Raw genomic sequence first — 19,132 nt, forward strand, 5'->3', positions numbered from 1 at the left:
GTTTTCCCTTCCCTTTCACTGTTTGCTTAGTACTTCCCTGTACCTAGCATGACACTCAAGTGATTTTTCAAGCAGGCATACAAGTGACATGGCCATGTTGGTGGAGAATTTGAAGGAGGGCAACACACTGTACTCATGTCCCGCATAGAGTCTCACTCGGTGGGGAAGTGATGCTATGCGAGAAAACGATTCACCCATGCATATGTGCCGCCCCCGTGGAAGCAGCAGAGCTGCTCAGATCCGGGTTCGTTGTGGCTCGAGGGTCTCCGGACTAGAGTTGAGCGCAGTTCGAGGTTCTCCAGTTCGCAGCTCGAGTGATTTTGGGGGCTGTTCTAGATAGAACTAGAAGTCGAGCTTTTTGCTAAAGCTCGATAGTTCTAGATACGTTCGAGAACGGTTCTAGCAGCAAAAAGACCAGCTAATTCCTAGCTGGCTTTCTGCTGTAATAGTGTAAGTTACTCTGTGACTCACACTATTATGAAATTTCAGTGTATAGTGTGCGGGAACAGCGCATTCAGATCACTGCTGTATGGATAATGGCGATCGCCATTTTTTTTTTTTCCTAGTCTTCCTTCCCTAAGCGCGCGCGTGTAGTGGGGCGGGCCAGCATGTCAGCCAATCCCAGACACACACACAGCTAAGTGTACTTTTAGCCAGAGAAGCAACGGCATGTGTGATAGGATGTCCATGTCACATGTCCCTGCATTATAAAAACCAGTATCTGCCCGTCGGGGACGCCATTATCTCTTCTGCGTCCTTGGTGTCAGTCACCGCTGGCGCAGCGCCTATCTCCGATACTGCTGTTTACGCTCTATACACAGCGCTGTACAGAATAGGGATAGCACTTTCTATCAGTCCTTTTAAGGGCTAATACCGGCAGGATCAGAGCCATAGGTGACAGCTCCGTGAAAACAGAGTTTAACAGCTACACAAGATGACAGCGTCTGTGTAGCTAAGGTCAGGGATTTCCTCGCTGCATTTCCCCATTAGGAGGGATAGAAAGGCAGGCTTCCATTCCTCTACCCAGAGACCCACAACCCTGCCACTGTACCCTCCTGCCCTTTGCACACTAAACTCATTGTTACTAAGCCATTATACTAGCAAACACTGAGTGAACTTAGTGGCATCCTAAACGTGGCTGTTGGACTTCTGTATTGTCCCACAAGTGCAAAGATATTTGCAGCACGTCTGCCTGCATTGCACACTCAAACTCATTGTTACTAAGCCATTATACTAGCAAACACTCAGTGAACTTAGTGGCATCATAAAAGTGGCTGTTGGACTTCTGTATTGTCCCACTAGTGCAAAGATATTTGCAGCACGTCTGCCTGCATTGCAAACTCAAACTCATTGTTACTAAGCCATTATACTAGCAAACACTGAGTGAATTTAGTGGCATCCTAAACGTGGCTGTTGGACTTCTGTATTGTCCCACTAGTGCAAAAATATTTGCAGCATGTCTGCCTGCATTGCACACTGAAACTCATTGTTACTAAGACATTATAATACCAAAAATTGAGTAAACTTAGTGGCATACAAGAAGTGGCTGTTGTACTCCATTAGTGCCCCACTGGTGCAAATCTATGTGCAGCACCTCTGAATGACACCCTCCTGCTCTGTTTTTAATAAGCTATAATGATAGCAAAAAATGCTGCCATTTAGTGGCATACAAGAACTGGCTGTTGGACTTCCATTAGTGTCCCACTGGTGCAAATCTATTTGCAGCACCTCTGCATGACACCCTCATGCACATTTTGCTACGCTAATTTTATAGCAAACTCAGGGAATTCATTGCTGCATTTGATCATTCGGAGGGATAGAAAGTGAAGCTTCCTTTATCTTTTCCTTCTGTTCATAGACAGCATCTCCAAGTCCACACCCGAAGAGCAATTTCTCCTCCACGTCTAAGTGTGGAGAGGCAGCTAGTGCGCATGCGTGTGCCGATTTACCCCAGCCGCAGCCTAACTACAGTGTTTGTCCTAGTGAGTATGCTCAGCCTGACTGTGCCATTCCTGATGCTAAGTCTTCATTTCGGGATACAGCGCATGCTCCCACACTTAGTGCGAAAAGCCTCTTTGCACAGGTACTTGCACTCCGTGCCGGGTCTAAGTCCTGTGTTGTGCCTAGACACCGTGCTAAAGCTGATAGTCTTTTTTCGGAGACTGTATTTCATGCTACTGAGCATGCTCAGGCACTTACTTCATCAGAGACTAGGTCCGGTAATGAACTCTTTGGCACTGCCCCTCATGTGGGGGGCCCATATAGACCACAGGGCATCAGGTGTCCTGACGATGTGGCCAGGCCACTCCCAAATGGCTTGCAGAGGCCCGCCCCTATGACTTGTCACCTCATTATTGATGGTCAGACGATGACTGGTGAGGTGTTTGTGTCGTGGCAGCCATGAGGTCATTATTGAAGTTGCGGTTCCACATAGGACGCTAGTTATGCCACTCATGACGTGTCACTCTGCTTTTGTCTTCAGGAGGTGCATTGTGGTCCACCCTGGTTTGGGGCGGACCCAGGTTATAAAACGGGCTGGAGCCAACAAGGAGGTGCGCAGTCTTCTATTATGCTCCGAAAGAGCACACCTCCATGTGTTGAACCCATTGCGGCTTTAGGCCAGAGGTAGGCAGGGATAGGGCGTCGATGCAGGCTGCCACCACAGTTGGTAACGCAGAACGGTTAAGACCAGCTCCTGTACTACAAGTCCTGCTTGTGCAGCCCAGTGGCATTAACAGGCCTGCTGCTGCTGATGCGCCTGCTGTCCACAGGTGTAGCCCCAATGCACACGGTCAGCGTACTCAATGGCCCCTGTGATGTTAACAGGGAGTTCCTGGGCTGGGTGGGCGTGTGGACCCTGTGACGCTAACAGGGCTCCCAGTCTCAAGATCCGAGTGGCGTCTAACTCGGTTCAGGCAACTATTAGTTTCATAGCCACACAGCTGTGTATCCTCCACCTAACCTTCCAGTTGCCAACCTCTCCTTTTCCATCTGGGAGCACGGTGGACACTGACTGCTCATGGGGATATATACCTTTCTCTTTCTTTTCTTATTAATTTTCGTTATATAGTGGTAACACAGGATATGCCACCTTATCCAAATCTGCCAGTCCCACTGTAACAGATGGTGTTTCTTCATCAAATGTTACTTTTGGTTAACCACCAAACCCACGGACAAAAACTTTTTTCCCCTTTCCAACACAACTGCTCCCCTTTCCACCAGCATCAGTCCTTTTTCAACTCATTTGGTATATGACCAAAAGTGCAACTCTGCAGGGACACTGTACTCAATGCCATCTCAGCCCAGCAGCCAGACCTCGGTCCCTCAGATGTGGACAAGTAAACGAAAACCCACTGATGATCCAACAAGAAAAATCATCGAAATACACCAAAATCTCCCTATCCATGACAAAGCGTTGAGATTCACTCTGTACAGCACTGGTGTTTACTGGAAAAGCAGATCTAAGAATCCGTACCACCTTCTGCAGATACTCCTGTATACGTGCGTCCCTTTCTATGGCAGGAATTATTTCGCCAAATTTTGTCTTGTACCAGGGATCTAACAGTGTGGCAACCCAGTAGTTAGCATTACTTCGAATTCGTACAATCCGAGGGTCATGTTGTAGGTAGTGCAGCAAGAAGGCGCTCATGTGTCTTGTGCATCCAGGAGGACCAAGTCCTTGGTGTGTTGGTGGCAGAGAGGTGAGAATCGTGCCTCCTTCCTCTGCCCTCTCCCCCCAACCTCGCACAACCGAAATGTGAGCAAGCTCTCACTCAACTGCTGAGTCTTCCATGCCCATCGCCAGTTCGTCCTCCATTTCTTCATGGGCTCCTGCACCTTCCTCAACAATTTTTGCTTATAGTATGAGCCCTTGTTAATCCCTCTCCCCCACCATGACTGCCGCCTAGGTGCTGCTCACCGTCTGGACCTTGTAGATCTTATTAATCATTATCCCTTCTGCATATGACTCCTCCTGTACTTCCTCCCCTTCCTCTTGGACCAACACCTGCCTCCGAATAATGCTTACAGTGTGCTCCATCTTGTAGATGACCAGAATTGTCACGCTGAGAATGGCATCGCCAGTGCTAAACATCTTTGTCGACATTTGTAAACTGTGTAGAAGGGTGCATAGGTCCTTGATCTGACACCACTCCAGCAGCGTGATCTGCACCACCTCTGGATCAAGTTAGCCCAGGGTATACGTCAGACCGCATTTCAGCAGGGCTCTGCGGTGCTGCCACAGACGCTGCAACATGTGCAGATTCCAATTCCTGCGTGTCGGAACATCACATTTCCAGCGTTTAATTGCCAGACCCTAAGACTTCAGGAGCGATGAAAGTTGTTGAGCTGCTGGGTGCGAAGGATGAAAGTGAGCACATAGCAGCGTGCCCGCTGCACAAGGCCATGTAGGCCGGGATGGTATTTTAAAAATTGCTGGAGAATCCGATTCAACACGTGAGACATACAAGGCACGTGTGTCATTTTGCCCTGCCGAAGGGCCGCAGACAGGTTTGCATCATTGCCGCACATGGCTGTTAAGTCACCAACGTAGTCCATTCAATCAATTTGTACTCCGGTCGCCAGGTGACAACGTGTTCCTTTCGTGCATAGTGCTGATGATGGGAAAGGAGTCGATGCCAGCGGCGCAGGTGGACGCAGGTTATGGGCACCCACTGGGTTGCGTTACCTTGACAGATACAGAACCACAGGCTGAATGTAGGTGGTGGGTATCTCACAGATGAAGTACCATCATTCAGCTACAACCAATGGGAAGACACCACACCCTTTTTTAGGCCCCTCCTGTCTGCAGACCACTGCCAGACAAAGCTATGAACCTCTTGTTACTGTTACCCCCAGTTCAGTTTTATGATTTTGTGTGCTTGTTACCTGACTACTTTTCCTGCTTGCTGTTTATGTACCTCGTTGGCCGATCCGCATTTCACCTCTGCTTGTTTTCTGATTAAGTCCTGGCCATCCCATTCTGTTCCTCTTCCTCAATTAATGTTTTTGACCCTGCATGACTACTATTCTCTGGAACTGCAGCCTTCCACAGGTATTGATCAACTTGGGCCCTGTGTAATTTCAAATCACTATATAGGGGTTAAAGGGTTTCAGGGTTCTGGGTGTCCAGCTTGGTGAGTGGCTTGCCTCTAGCCTATCCTTTACAGCCCATCTGAGTGTGTCGATCCAGGCAGGCGTTACACCGTGCCCTCTGCAGAATGCCATGTAGGCCGGGATAGTGTTTTAAAAATTGCTGGACAACCAGGTTCAACACATGAGCCATACAAGGCACGTGTGTCACATTGCCCTGAAGAAGGGTCGCAGACTGGTTTGCATTATTGTCGCACCCGACCTTCCCTGGCTGCTGGTTGAGTGGAGACAACAATTGATGAAACTCGGTCTCACTCACCAGAGCTTACCGTCCACAACTCCTCAGCGGTGTGACATTTCCCAGACATTTCTAAGTAAAGAGTCGACCGCATCATGCTGTTGAGCTGTGCTGCCAGCATAGTAAGGAGGTGTGTGGGATTCCTTGGGCGCAGTTACAAGGAAGGGTGGCCTGATCACACAGGGTTTGGGCCGAGGTGGAGGACCCACACAAGGTTGAGGAGGCAGAAGCAGTGCAGGAACTTGTACATACAGAGGAAGGATTGACACACAAGTCGTGAGGACGGCAAGACTTGTACAGCAAACCCTTCTCCATCTCTCACCATAGTTACCCAGTGCCCAGTCAGCAACATGTAACTCCCCTGTCCATGCTTACTGGTCCAAGTATCTGTGGTGAAATGCACCCTGTCACACACAGAGTTTCTCAAGGAATCGGTGAGGTTGTGTGCGACCTGCTGTGGTAGCGCGGGCACGCCTTTCTTGGAGAAGGAGTGACGACTGGCCATCGGCTCTTGGGGCACTGCAATGGGCATAAGGTCTCGAAAATCCTCGGTCTCAAAAGGGTGTAAAGGCAGCCTTTCTGTTGCCAACAAGTTGCAGATGATGAAACTCAACCTCTTAGGCATGTCATGCCCTTCGAAAATCATGTAAAACACAGCGAGGGGACTCCAACCACAGTCTCCCTCGTTTCCACTAATTGGGCCACACACACCCCACTTGACTGGCATCAGTTGACCCCCCTTTTGAAAAAGAAAAAGATGCTTTGCATGAAGCACTCTCAAAAATACGTGTGCCTTTCACCACCCCTGGATGACCCAGGGGAAGAAAAGTCCTCTGAGAACCATGACTTGTTCATCTTGGTTCTTTTACAAACACAGCGAGGGGACTCCAACCACAGTCTCCCTTGTTGCCACTAATTGGGGCACACACACCCCACTTGACTGGCATCATTTGCCCCCCCTTTTGAAAAAGAAAAAGATGCTTTGCATGAAGCACTCTCAAAAATACGCGTGCCTTTCACCTCCCCTGGATGACCCAGGGGAAGAAAAGTCCTTTGAGAGCCATGACTTGTTCATCTTGGTTCTTTTACAAACACAGCGAGGGGACTCCAACCACAGTCTCCCTCGTTGCCACTAATTGAGCCTCACACACCCCACTCGACTGGCATCAGTTGACCCCCCTTTTGAAAAAGAAAAAGATGCTTTGCATGAAGCACTCTCAAAAATACGTGTGCCTTTCACCACCCCTGGATGACCCAGGGGAAGAAAAGTCCTCTGAGAGCCATGACTTGTTTATCTTGGTTACAAACACAGCGAGGGGACTCCAACCACAGTCTCCCTTGTTGCCACTAATTGGGCCACACACACCCCACTTGACTGGCATCAGTTGACCCCCCTTTTGAAAAAGAAAAAGATGCTTTGCATGAAGCACTCTCAAAAATACGCGTGCCTTTCACCTCCCCTGGATGAGCCAGGGGAAGAAAAGTCCTCTGAGAGCCATGTCCACATTGTCAGTGGACAGACATGTGTGCTTATCTGCCAGCAGACCCCCAGCAGCACTGAAGACAGGTTCCGAGAGAACGCTGGCTGCAGGACACGACAAGATCCCCAAGGCGTACGTTGCAAGCTCAGGCAATTTATCCAGATTGGAAGCCTAAAATGAGCAGGGCTCAAGTTGCACAGTAATGGCATCGACGTTTCCTTGCATATACTCATATATCTGTGTCTCCTCCTCTTTTTCCTTGTCCTGCTTTTTTGTTTTCGCATGAGTATATGACCTTGTCACTTTCCCATGTGTTTGTGTTGTGTTGTGAGTTGTTTGTCACCTTTTGTACACCTTTGAGGGTGTTTTCTAGATGTTTTTATGTGTTTGTGATTGCCTGCCATTGTTTCCTATGCGGTTCGAGTTCGGTTCGTCGAACGTTCGACGAACTGAACTCGAACGAGACCTCCGTTCGATGAACCGAACTCGAGCCGAACCACGACCGGTTCGCTCATCTCTACTCCGGACCCGGGGTCATGCGGCAACTCAAATGAAAGGGGAGTATGTACAGGGGAATTTACATATAGTCTGTGACGCCACCTGTGGTGTACGGTAATTGGGAGTACCACCGCTGCTGTTGGGAGTACCCGGGGTGATGAAGTGGGGCAGCAAGGTGTCGTAGCCCTCCACAGGTAGGGGAGGATGCCCTGGGACTCGGTGTGGGATGCCGTGGGATGCAGGGGTCACTCTCGTACTCACTCCATAAGCAGACACTGACAACCGGGTAAGCCAATTCTCTGGGTACCGCTGCTGCCGAGGGGAGCTTGTCCGGGTCCCGTCTCATGTAGTGTTGCCTGGTGATCCGTGACCTTCCTCCTGGCACTAAGTTTAACTTCAACATGGTGGCCCAGTAGTCTGAAACTTGCCGGGCCCCGCTCCCCACTGTGGCTAAGTGTGGGAGCTTGCTCTCAGGGCTCACGCTTGGGATTTTCTGGACCGTTTTGGGTTGGAAAGTCCTTTCCTCCTCGTTGCGCTAATGCCCCGATTCTGGAGCGGGTGGGAACAGATCATAAAGGCTCCGTTCTCCTCAGGTGAATTGTCGGGCTGCCTAAAGCTTCTCCCCGACCTAGGGTCCGTGTACCCCGCCGTACCTTTGCTCCCGGACCGGTGACAGTGCTAGGCTGCTGGCTGTCCTCCTCGACAGGTCCAGGCACCTTGCCACAATCCCTTGCGACCGGGGTCCAACTCCTCTAGGTCCAGACCACGTCTGCAACCTAGACAGCTTCTCTTGGCAGCCACTACTCCTAGCCTCCTCTGAGCTCCTCACAGCTCGAGGGGTTCCTCACTCCTCACACTCACTACACTCCTCACCTCCCCTCCCTGACCCCCCAGGTGGGAGACTCTATTCCACTCAAGCCGTCCACTGGTGTGCCTGGTGGGTGTGGTGCAGGATGTATCTAGGATTTGATTTGCTGTTGGAGGCAACACCATTAAGATAGGGACCCAGAACCAAGAGGGAGGTAAAATACTGCATGGAAGGATAGGTTGTGCAGTACCCTGTGACGACCTGATAGTCCAGGGGCGTCACACATACTGCAGCTGAAACTTCACTATTTCTGCCTGCTGCTCTCACAGTCTTTCTACCATATGCAAGGTGGAGTTCCATCTTGTTGGTATGTTGCATAAGAGACAGTAAGCGTGAATGCTGAAGTGATGCTGTAGTGTAGACATGTGAGCAGCAGCAGGAAGAGAATGCCGAAAGTGTACAGAGACTGCCCTCACTTTCAGCAATAGCTCTAATATATGTGGGTCATTTGATTAGGAAGCTGTGCACCACCAAATTCAGCACATGTGTTAGGCAAGGGATGTGAATACAACTGCCAAGGCCCAGAGCTGATACGAGATTTTGCCTGTTATAGCACACCACCAGGCCGGGCTTGAGGTTCACCACTCATCTGTAAGTTGTTTGATCCCCATCCACAGCTCCTGTTCGGTGAGGGAACTGTCGCGGGCGGAGGAGGGGACGCAGCGCTCTCCCTCTGCTCGGGTCCGGCTGCCGCTGCTGCTGCGGCCTCTGCTGCTCGGTGGCTCGAGCGATGTGCCGGATCCCGGTACCCACGGTTGTGGTGATTGTGTGGACACCACCGTTGCTCTGTATGGGGTTCCCGGGAGCGGTGACAGGGAGCAGCTTTGTTGTTATTTCTCCCCTCCGTGGGTAGGAGGTTGGTTGTCCCGGGGCCCGGTGATGGGGTAGGGGTGAATGGCAGGCCGGGTGCGGGGCCTGGTGAGGTAAAACACACGGCTGGAAAGACGGTTCCCACGGATGGCTGCTGTTGCTTTTCCCCGGTAGTTAACGGTGACTGTCTCTTTTCCCTGCACCTTGTGTAATGTTGGTAGCGATGGATTCCCACCGGTAACCCGCTCCCCGACTTGGACATGGGCCGGGGGAGCCCCTCTTTGCCGCTGGTCCTGAGAAACTGGTGCCTTGGCGGTGGCGGTGTCTCTCCTTCATGGTTGGACTGTTGCCTTCAATCGGGACTTAGTTGATTGGAGACCCGGAGGTCCCCTTCACTGACGGATTTGGCAAATTCACGGTGACTCCTAGCCTTGCCGGGATCCGAAAGGCCCCTGCCAATGGTGCTGGCTTCTCCTTGTGTACCGGTCCGGTACCGCCGGGCCACCACCCGTCCGCGGTCCTTACGGTAACTCCGATCAGCCTCCACTGCAGACGGTCACCGCCGTCTGCTAACCTTGCTGTCTCAGTCCGGGGCACACACCCGGACTCACTTCAGGCTGCTCTTTTACCACTTTCCTAGCTTCACTCTACCTCCTTTCACTTCCTCCTCCAAACTCTATCTGCCTGTTTTCCCTCCTCCAGGACTGTGAGCCCCTGGAGGAAGGTAATAAGGATTTCAGGTCTAGCTTAGGTGTACCTAACCGGGGTGTAGGGTGTGGTGATGTCATTACCTGTGACCCCTGGCTTGCCCAGGGTGTCACATTCCCCCTTAGAAAAATGCAGACCGTCCGCGGGCTGCCCGTCTAACACCGGTTTTATTTTTCTGAAAAGATAATAAAAACAAAATACAAATACAATAACATCATCCCACAACGGGAGGCACTTTTTCTTAAACGTTTCGGTAACAGTTTAAACGGTTGCGGCTTTGCTCTCTCCCACAAAAGTAACCTGGCCCTGATGCTGCCTCTAAGAAACAGGCAGCACCCCTTGACCCCAGTCCTGCACCAAGTTACCCGAGCGGGATCTGTCCTTCCCCTCCAGAGGGTAGCCACCGGTTCCGGTGGTGGCTGGGCCCCAGCCTGCTACACTGCGGGCCCTCCCTCCAACCTGCCTCTCCGGAGGCGGTAACGGTAAGCTGCAACAAACATATTTACAACCCACTAACGTTTGTGGTTGCCCAGCAAGTTCTCGGGCCCGTTCACGGTAATCATTGACTTATCATTCATTTTCATTTTTCACAACTTTCAGAACTTTTGAACTTGTACACACATACTGGTGGTCCCAACGGGGACGGTGCAGCGGTGCTCCGCTGCCATCATTGTGCACTTTCGTCCTCCCCACCCGGCTCTGGGTGGAAGAACACGGGCACCAGCCCCTATAGTGCATAGCAAGCACGGCGAGAAAGGGCCGCCCGATACCCGTTATTTCCACTCCGGGGGATATATGTGGCCTCCATGCCATGCAGAGCGACGTCTCCTTCATCTTCTTCCGAAACGGGCTCGGTGTCAGGCCCGGAATCACTATCGTCCGTCCCTGCGCCAGGCGGTTTGCCGCCAGCTGCCGCAGCTTCCAGGCTTGCCACTCTCTCGGCCACTGTCACGAAGGAGTGTACGCCCGACGGGCCAGGCGCAGCGCGGTGCACGGGCAAGGAGGACGGAGGCGGCATGGGGGCCAGGGGTAGACCGGGTCCCTCAGCTGCAACGGCCGGTCCCTCGGGGACACAGGGGCGTGGGTCACTCACCAGCTCCTCCATCATGGCCTCCATTCCATATACTCGTGCAACGGCAGCTACCGCCTCCACCTCCGCGGTCCACTGCTCCATCAGTCCACAGATCTGGCTCCGGTAATGTCGGCAGATCCCTGCCGTTCGGGCCCTCAGCCATGTTGCTGTCCCGGGCACTGGCTCGGTAGCCTCCGCATAGCTAGGTGGAGCGGACATTCTTTGCAGGGGTCGGCGGATCGTGGGGTCCCGGCGTCCCAATCTTTATAGCCGCGGCTACATGCGACCAGTCGCCATTTCGTCCCCCTTAGCCTCTTTCCGGCTCCTCCTCTATCGGGGCGGGGTTTTGGCCTTCGCGCCTCCACTACTCGAGGAGACGCTCGAGCGGGAACTTTTCGCGCCAAAGATGGCAGCTTCTGGAATTTTCTGGCCGGACACCTCCGGCGGTAACAAGGCGCACCTCTACCAGACGGCAGAGCGGTAAGATCCTGTTCGTGACGCCAAGTTGTCGCGGGCGGAGGAGGAGACGCTGCGCTCTCCCTCTGCTCGGGTCTGGCTGCCGCTGCTGCTGCGGCCTCTGCTGCTCGGTGGCTCGAGCGATGTGCCGGATCCCGGGGACTCGAGCGGCGCTCCTCGCCCGTGAGTGAAAAGGGGATTGGTTTTGGGGATTTATTGTCCGTGACGCCATCCACGGTTGTGGTGATTGTGTAGACACCACCGCTGCTCTGTATGGGGATCCCGGGAGCAGTGACAGGGAGCAGCTTTGTTGTTATTTCTCCCCTCCGTGGGTAGGGGGTTGGTTGTCCCGGGGCCCGGTGATGGGGTAGGGGTGGATGGCAGGCTGGGTGCGGGGCCTGGTGAGGTGCAGGGTCGCGGGGGAAGCGCTGTGCCTCACGGCACGGTGGTACTCACTCAGCCTGAGACGGTGACACAGTTCTCGGTAAAACACACGGCTGGAAAGACGGTTCCCATGGACGGCTGCTGTTGCTTTTCCCCGGTAGTCAACGGTGACTGTCTCTTTTCCCTGCACCTTGTGTAATGTTGGTAGCGATGGATTCCCACCGGTAACCCGCTCCCCGACTTGGACATGGGCCGGGGGAGCCCCTCTTTGCCCACAGGCGCTGGCCCTGAGAAACTGGTGCTTTGGCGGTGGCGGTGTCTCTCCTTCACGGTTGGACTGTTGCCTTCAATCGGGACTTAGTTGTTTGGAGACCCGGAGGTCCCCTTCACTGATGGATTTGGCAAATTCACGGCGACTCCTAGCTTTGCCGAGATCCAAAAGGCCCCTGCCAATGGTGCTGGCTTCTCCTTGTGTACCGGTCCGGTACCACCGGGCCACCACCCGTCCGCGGTCCTTACGGTAACTCCGATCAGCCTCCACTGCAGACGGTCACCGCCGTCTGCTAACCTTGCTGTCTCAGTCCGGGGCACACACCCGGACTCACTTCAGGCTGCTTTTTTACCACTTTCCTAGCTTCACTCTACCTCCTTTCACTTCCTCCTCCAAACTCTATCTGCCTGTTTTCCCTCCTCCAGGACTATGAACTCCTTGGTGGGCGGAGACCAACCGCCTGGTTCCACCCCCTGGTGTGGACATCAGCACCTGGAGGAAGGCAACAAGGATTTCAGGTCTAGCTTAGGTGTACCTAACCCGGGTGTAGGGTGTGGTGATGTCATTACCTGTGACCCCTGGCTTGCCCAGGGCGTCACAGAACAGCCTGTTGTTATTTCCCCCTGGTTGTGCTGAAGTTGGTGGTGTGGGTGGTGGAGGAAGTGGAGTAGGAGGAGGAGGAAACAACATGGACAGAGAAACATCCAGCAATCCTTGGTAGTGGAAGGAGATGCTCCAGAACGCCTTCCAGCTCAGGGCATGCCGCTGCCACCACATTTACCCAGTATTCAGTTGGGGAAACATAATGTCCCTTCCTCTACTTACTGGTCCACATATCAGAGGTCATAGGGACATTGCCACTGAGGGCTTTGAGCAGTGTACACCTAAAGTGTATGCATGGCAGGGAGGGCCCACCAGGAAAAGTAGTGACGACTGGGAACAATGTACTGCGTGACAGCCACCAACATCAGTTTTTTAAAACTGTCCATCTCCACCAGTTAGAATGGCAGCATTTCAAAGGCCAAAAATTTTGAAATGCTGTTGTTCAGGGCCAGTGCTCGTGGGTGGGTAGAGGGGTATTTCTCCTTGCTCTCCAGGGTTCAGGAGCTGGAGAGCTGAACACTTCCATTGGATGCTTGAAGATGCTCGATGATATTGCTGAAGGTGGTGGTGCTGTCACATCCTCTCTTTGTGGGGAGGAAGGTGACCCTGTTGATCATGAGTGGGAGGCAGAGGCTGAGACAGCAGCAGATGAGGGTGCATGAGGAGCCTCATATCTTTCCTGGTTTTTCAGATGTGTACTCCACTGCAGCTTGTGCTTGAAATTCAGATGCCTCATCATGCCAGTGCTGCTCAGGTTCAGAATATTTATGCCTCACTTCAGGCTCTGACAGTACAGCATGCAAACCACACGTCTATTGATGTCAGCACATTGCCTGAAGAAATGCACCAGGCCAAGGAGCTCCTTGGAGCTGGCTTTGGTGTGGTCATTTCCTCAGTTTGGTTTGTGGTAGCAGCCAACATATTGGTTAGGAGCGAGCAACTCTGATTTTGCATTTTTTCTTTGCTACTGGGTCAGTGTGACCACCTCTCCTTCCTTCGAACTGCACATGTCAGTAGAATGGCCTTTGCTCCATGTGGCCTCTAGGACCTCCTCATCCCCTGCATCATCTTCCACCAGGCCCGGACTGACCAGAGGGCAATTCTGGTAAATGCCAGATGGGCCGGTGCCTGTAGTGGGCCGGTGCCTGTAGTGGGCCGGTCTCTGTAGTGGACCGGTCCCTGTAGTGGGCCGGTGCTTGTAATGGGCCGCTGTGTCTGCAGTCACCGCTGCACTCCTCAGCAGTGTGTGCATGCCGGGCACACTAGCTGCAGCAGGACGAGGAGGCAGTGCTGTGCTGTGCTGGCCCTGCTGTGTGACAGTGAGGAGCGCGGCGGTGGCGGTGACCACAGCTTCCTCCTTCCTATTTAGATGTATTTATTTGCGTCTTTCAGACGTAAATACATTTGAATAGTGCGCCGGGACTGGGCCCCGCCCCCAACATGCAGCAACGTGATGAGATCAGCACCTTGCTGACGTCATCACAGTGCTGCGAGCGCCACACAGGAGACATCAGGAAGTGGTAAGCGATCCATGGAGGAACCGAAGATATTAATGGGGGTGAGTGGGGAGGGGCTGAGGACACATCACGGGGAAGGAACACAGCTTTGTGACAAGCAGAGAGGGAGTACTGTATTCCGAGGGAGGGTGGGAGGCAGGAATGTGTCGTGATGGGGTAGTGATGTAATTTGTGTGTGCGGGGGGTACATTGTATTATGTCTGGGGACGGGGTAATGGAGGGTGCATTGTAGTGTGTGTGTGTGTGTGTGTGTGTAGGAGGTGATGGGGGGGTGCATTGTAGTGTGTGTGTGCGTGTGGGGGGAGGGGTAATGGAGGGTGCATTGTATTTGTGTGTGTGGGGAGGGGTTAATGGGGGGTGTATTGTATTTGTGTGTGTGTTTGTGTAAGGGGTGATGTGGAGGTGCATTGTATTGTGTGTGTACGGGGGGTGCATTGTATTGTGTGTGTGTGTGTGTGTGTGTGTTGGGAGGGGTATTGGAGGGTGCACTGTATTGTGTGAGGGGAGGGGTAATGGAGGGTGCATTGCATTTTGTGTGTGTGTGTGTAAGGGTAATGAGGATGCATTGTATTGTGTGTGGGGCGGGAGGGGTAATGGGGGTGCATTGCATTGTGCGTGTGGGGGAGGGGTAATGGAGAAGAGTAGTTTGGGGGGAATATCTAAATTTTATTATTTTCATTATCATTAATAATAATAAAGGGGCAATATGGGGGGACATTATGGAGAGAGGCAGTGTGGGGGTATATTATAAAGAGAGCAGTGTGGACTGTGGAGAGGCCATTATGGAGAGAAGCTGTGGTGTATTGGGACATTATGGAAAGAGGTAGCGTGGGGATATATTAAGGAGAGAGGCAGTGTGGGAGGTATTTTGGATAAGGGCAGTGTAGGGGGATATTTTGTGAAGGAAGCACAGCAGTTATTTATTCAGGGACACAGCATGGGAGATATTTATATTTATGGGGCAGTATAATGATACTTTTATTTTTAAAGGTGCTGTGTGGGGAAGTGCTGCTAAAGAATAAAGAGGGAAATCTTCAGAGACGAGCAGTGGGCACAAAACCTCATCATGGCGCAAAACCTCATCATGGCGTCTGTACTGCGTAGAGGCAAAAAGGATGGGAGCGACTCAGAAGATGTCACCTATAAAGGTACCTGGAGTAGATGATTATTTGTGATATTGCGTGCGTCTTATCAGTATTGTGGTTCCTATATGGTCCGGAGTCTGATAACAACAACTCCCAGCATCTCCTTACCATTGTCAAAGACAAGCTGGGAGTTGTAGATTCCGGCATCTTCCGAGCCTTCCCATTGATCTGCATTGTAGAATACAGAGCGTTTTCCGAGTGGAAAACACCAGAAGAATGGAGCTGCCACGTCTTTTATCACTTGGTGGTTTTAAAAACCTGAAGTGGGTAAAAGATGCTGAAAATCCTGTAGCTGTGAACAGCAAGGAGATGCAGACAATCCTGATCCTGTGCACAGTGAGGAGATGCAGAAAATCCTGATCCTGTGCACAGCGAGGAGATGCAGAAAATCCTGTAGCTGTGCACAGCGAGGAGATGCAGAAAATCATGACCCTGTGCACAGCGAGGAGATGCAAATGGTCATTCATGGCCAGTATTTTTCATAGTAGTTTCCACGGTGGGATCTGCCCCCAAAAATGTCATTGCACATTCCCTAAGTGGTATGTGTCCAAAATTATCACCCGGTGACAACCACAGCTTCTCTGATCTCCTATCTGTAGAATAGGTCATCAATATTAGTTCAGGGGGATGTGATTTTGTATCCCTGCCCATCAGCTATATGACCGCAGCATTATACGGAGAGCAGCATCCTCTTCATTATCTGCGAGACCCAGCTTTGTAGGGAAAATAGCGGCTTCACCAGGTCCTGCTACTAAGAGCAAGACATAGGCCTGAGCTGTAATACTGGACGCAGCCGTAAGTACATGTTATATGGTCGCGTTACATAATCTACAAGTGCACAAAGATATTATACATTCACCATGCACCAGGCCTGTGCACCCCCAAATTAGTCCCAGTCCGGCTCTGTCTTCAACCCACTCTTCACCCCTGCCCTCTTTGCAAGTCTGCACACTGTTGAAAGCACCTGTGTTTCCTCATCCTCAGAGATGTGCTGCGATGGTCTGCTGAATGCATGCACTAGTCCAGCAACGTACTCATCCTCCATCACAAGAAGTGGTTGGACATCAGTGCACTCTGTTTCTTACAGCAGAGTCATCAAAAAGCAGAAGTTACTAATATATGGTTTGAGGCTCACACTGCTTGGCTGATTTTCAAAAGTGGAAGACAGATAACCATGATCCCCAGGTGGCAACTCTGCACTTTCAGCAGGGGGACCAGGTAGACGACAATGCAAAGGAACTGGTGGCATTGTCAGTAGTGATGATGAAACGCCCACGCCGGGGCTTGCAGGGCTCGCACGGTCACCGGGCCGGTGGTATTCGGGGTCAGGCTGTGAGTGGCCCGACCCGGCTTCCGTGACCCCCGGCGGGTTTCAATAAAAAGGAAAGTCCAACCGTCAGTCCGGTATTACAAGGGGGACGGAAGGAGGGTAACGGGGTCCCTGGGGGGGGCTTGCCATCGCTCTTCCCCAGGAAATGGTACAGGATGGGGGTGCTTGCAGCGCCACCCGTGGTTTGCGGTCAGGTGTTAAGCCGCCGCTGCGCGGTCTCTCTCTGAGGCAGGTGTTACGGGCAGCCGGATGGAATCGCTCCCCACGGGTGGAGCGGGGGAGCCCCGGGAGGTTAATGAGACCCAGGGCAACAGTCCTCAGGGACACCGGGGGCACAGGGCGGCGGCATTACTCACAGCAGTCACGGTGTGCGGTTCCAGTTGTTCTTTATTTAAAGTCCGTTTCACATCGCACCCGGGTGCTGGTCCTCGCCGCCTGTAACCTTTGGTCGGTCCCGGGCAGGTAGGAGGAAGGGGTGTCCGGTGAGGTGTTCTGGGGGTCTCTCCCTTTCGGTGCGTTAGTGCCGTCCCCGTGGCATAGAGCATCTTGGGAACTCGCCGCCTCTCTGTCTCTCTCCTCCCCGGTAGCGGACGTAACACAACCGCCACCGGGTACAACTTGCTCCAGGGAACCCCAGTCCTCAGCTCCATTCCCCTCCTCTAGGTGTTATCAGCCCTGGTCTCGTGGCATCTCCTCAACAGGAGCGGTTCTCTGCACGTCTGCTCTCCCTTGCAGCCCCTGACGTTCTGCCAAAACTTCTGTGTGCTCTGCACTAAACTCACTCCTTCAGGCCCCCCTCCCCTTGGTTGTCATGGGGACCTGCCTGTGTCCAGCCACCTGCTCATTAAGGAGACAGGATGAGTCATGGACTCAGAACAAACTTCATGCTGCAAATGTTGTTAACTCCTTCCTGCCCGTGTGATGTTAGTGTGTGTTGTGGGGACCCTTCTTCCTCCTGCCCGGATAAAATGGGGTAACATTTAATACCCTGTAACGACTCGTTTACAGGGGCGTTACAATGAGCGAGTACCAAAAAGCTCGGGTGCTCAAGGCTCGGGCCGAGCATCCCAAGATACTCGTGTACTCGGCCCGAGCACCGAGCCCAATGTTATCCTATGGGAGACCCGAGTATTTTTATGAAATGACCCCCCGGCAGCATGTAGAAACCCTAAAAATGTCACAAAAGTCTCAGAAGAGTGCTCAAATGACATGGCAACAGCATGGGGAAGACCCCTTGAAGCATTTATCACTCAAAAGTCACAGCTGTGAACAATTTTGTCCGAGTTTTACGCCATTTTTAAGGACTCGCCAGAAAACCTTCCAAATGACACCAAAATGAATTTTCATGGAGGAAATGTTAAAGGGAACCAACCATCAGGATTTTCGTGTATAAGCTGCAGCCAGTGCAGTACTGGCACTATCATGCACAGTGTGTACATACCATCAGGGGGCAGCTCGGGTGTTTAGTCAGTGAAATACAACTTTATAAAGTTTGAAATTTCGTGCACTTTTTGATTGACGTGTGCACCTCTCTGTTAATGTCTGGGCGGGTTATGCAGGAGTTCCCCGCCCCCCCACAAGCCTGTTCCTCCCTCTCTCCTGATGTCCGGGCGGGTTATGCACGTGTTCCCCGCCCCCCCGCGCCGCCTGTTCCTCCCTCCCTCCGGCTGAATGTAAAATGCTAATCTTCAGAAACATGGCGCCGGAGTGGGCCTCTGCGCATAGCGCTTATCTCCGGCGCCATGTTTCTGAAGCCCCCGCATTACACAGCTTGGTGTCTGCAGACTGCAGAACAGCTGATCGGAGGACGCGATCAGCTGTAGCTATGATGACGTGCCACCTCAGGACACCGGGCCAGGACAGGAGCTTGCCAGCGACATCGGGGGTCAGGTGAGGTAAGTTCACAATGGACTCATATGACCCCGTGACGGCAGTGCTGCGAGACCCGGTCACGGTAGTGATATCGGGTGGCACTGTCTTCACGGGGTCAGGTGAATGAAATTACTAGCACCTGTGATGTCATTGCCACAGCAGGCACGCACACATTATACACACACACACACACACACTATATATATATATACACACACACACACACACTGCTGTGTGTGCGCCCCTGCGTTGACCTGGGCTCACCTTCTGAGTTCCAGGTCACTGCAGGAAAGCACTCACAGCTGTGTGTGTGTATAATGTGTGTATGCGCGTGTGTATAATGTGTGTATGCGCGTGTGTATAATGTGTGTATGCGCGTGTGTATAATGTGTGTATGCGCGTGTGTATAATGTGTGTATGCGCATGTGTATAATGTGTGTATGCGCGTGTGTATAATGTGTGTATGTGCGTGTGTATAATGTGTGTATGCGCGTGTGTATAATGTGTGTGTGTGTATAATGTGTGCGTGCGCGTGTGTATAATGTGTGCGTGCGCGTGTGTATAATGTGTGCGTGCGCATGTGTATAATGTGTGCGTGCGCGTGTGTATAATGTGTGCGTGCGCGTGTGTATAATATGCGCGTGTGTATAATGTGTGTGCGCGCGTGCGCGTGTGTATAATGTGTATAATGTGTGTGTGCGTGTATAATGTCCGCGCGCGTATAATGT

The sequence above is a fragment of the Anomaloglossus baeobatrachus genome, chromosome 3, assembly GCF_048569485.1.
Source record: "Anomaloglossus baeobatrachus isolate aAnoBae1 chromosome 3, aAnoBae1.hap1, whole genome shotgun sequence".
Classification (NCBI taxonomy): Eukaryota; Metazoa; Chordata; class Amphibia; order Anura; family Aromobatidae; genus Anomaloglossus; species Anomaloglossus baeobatrachus.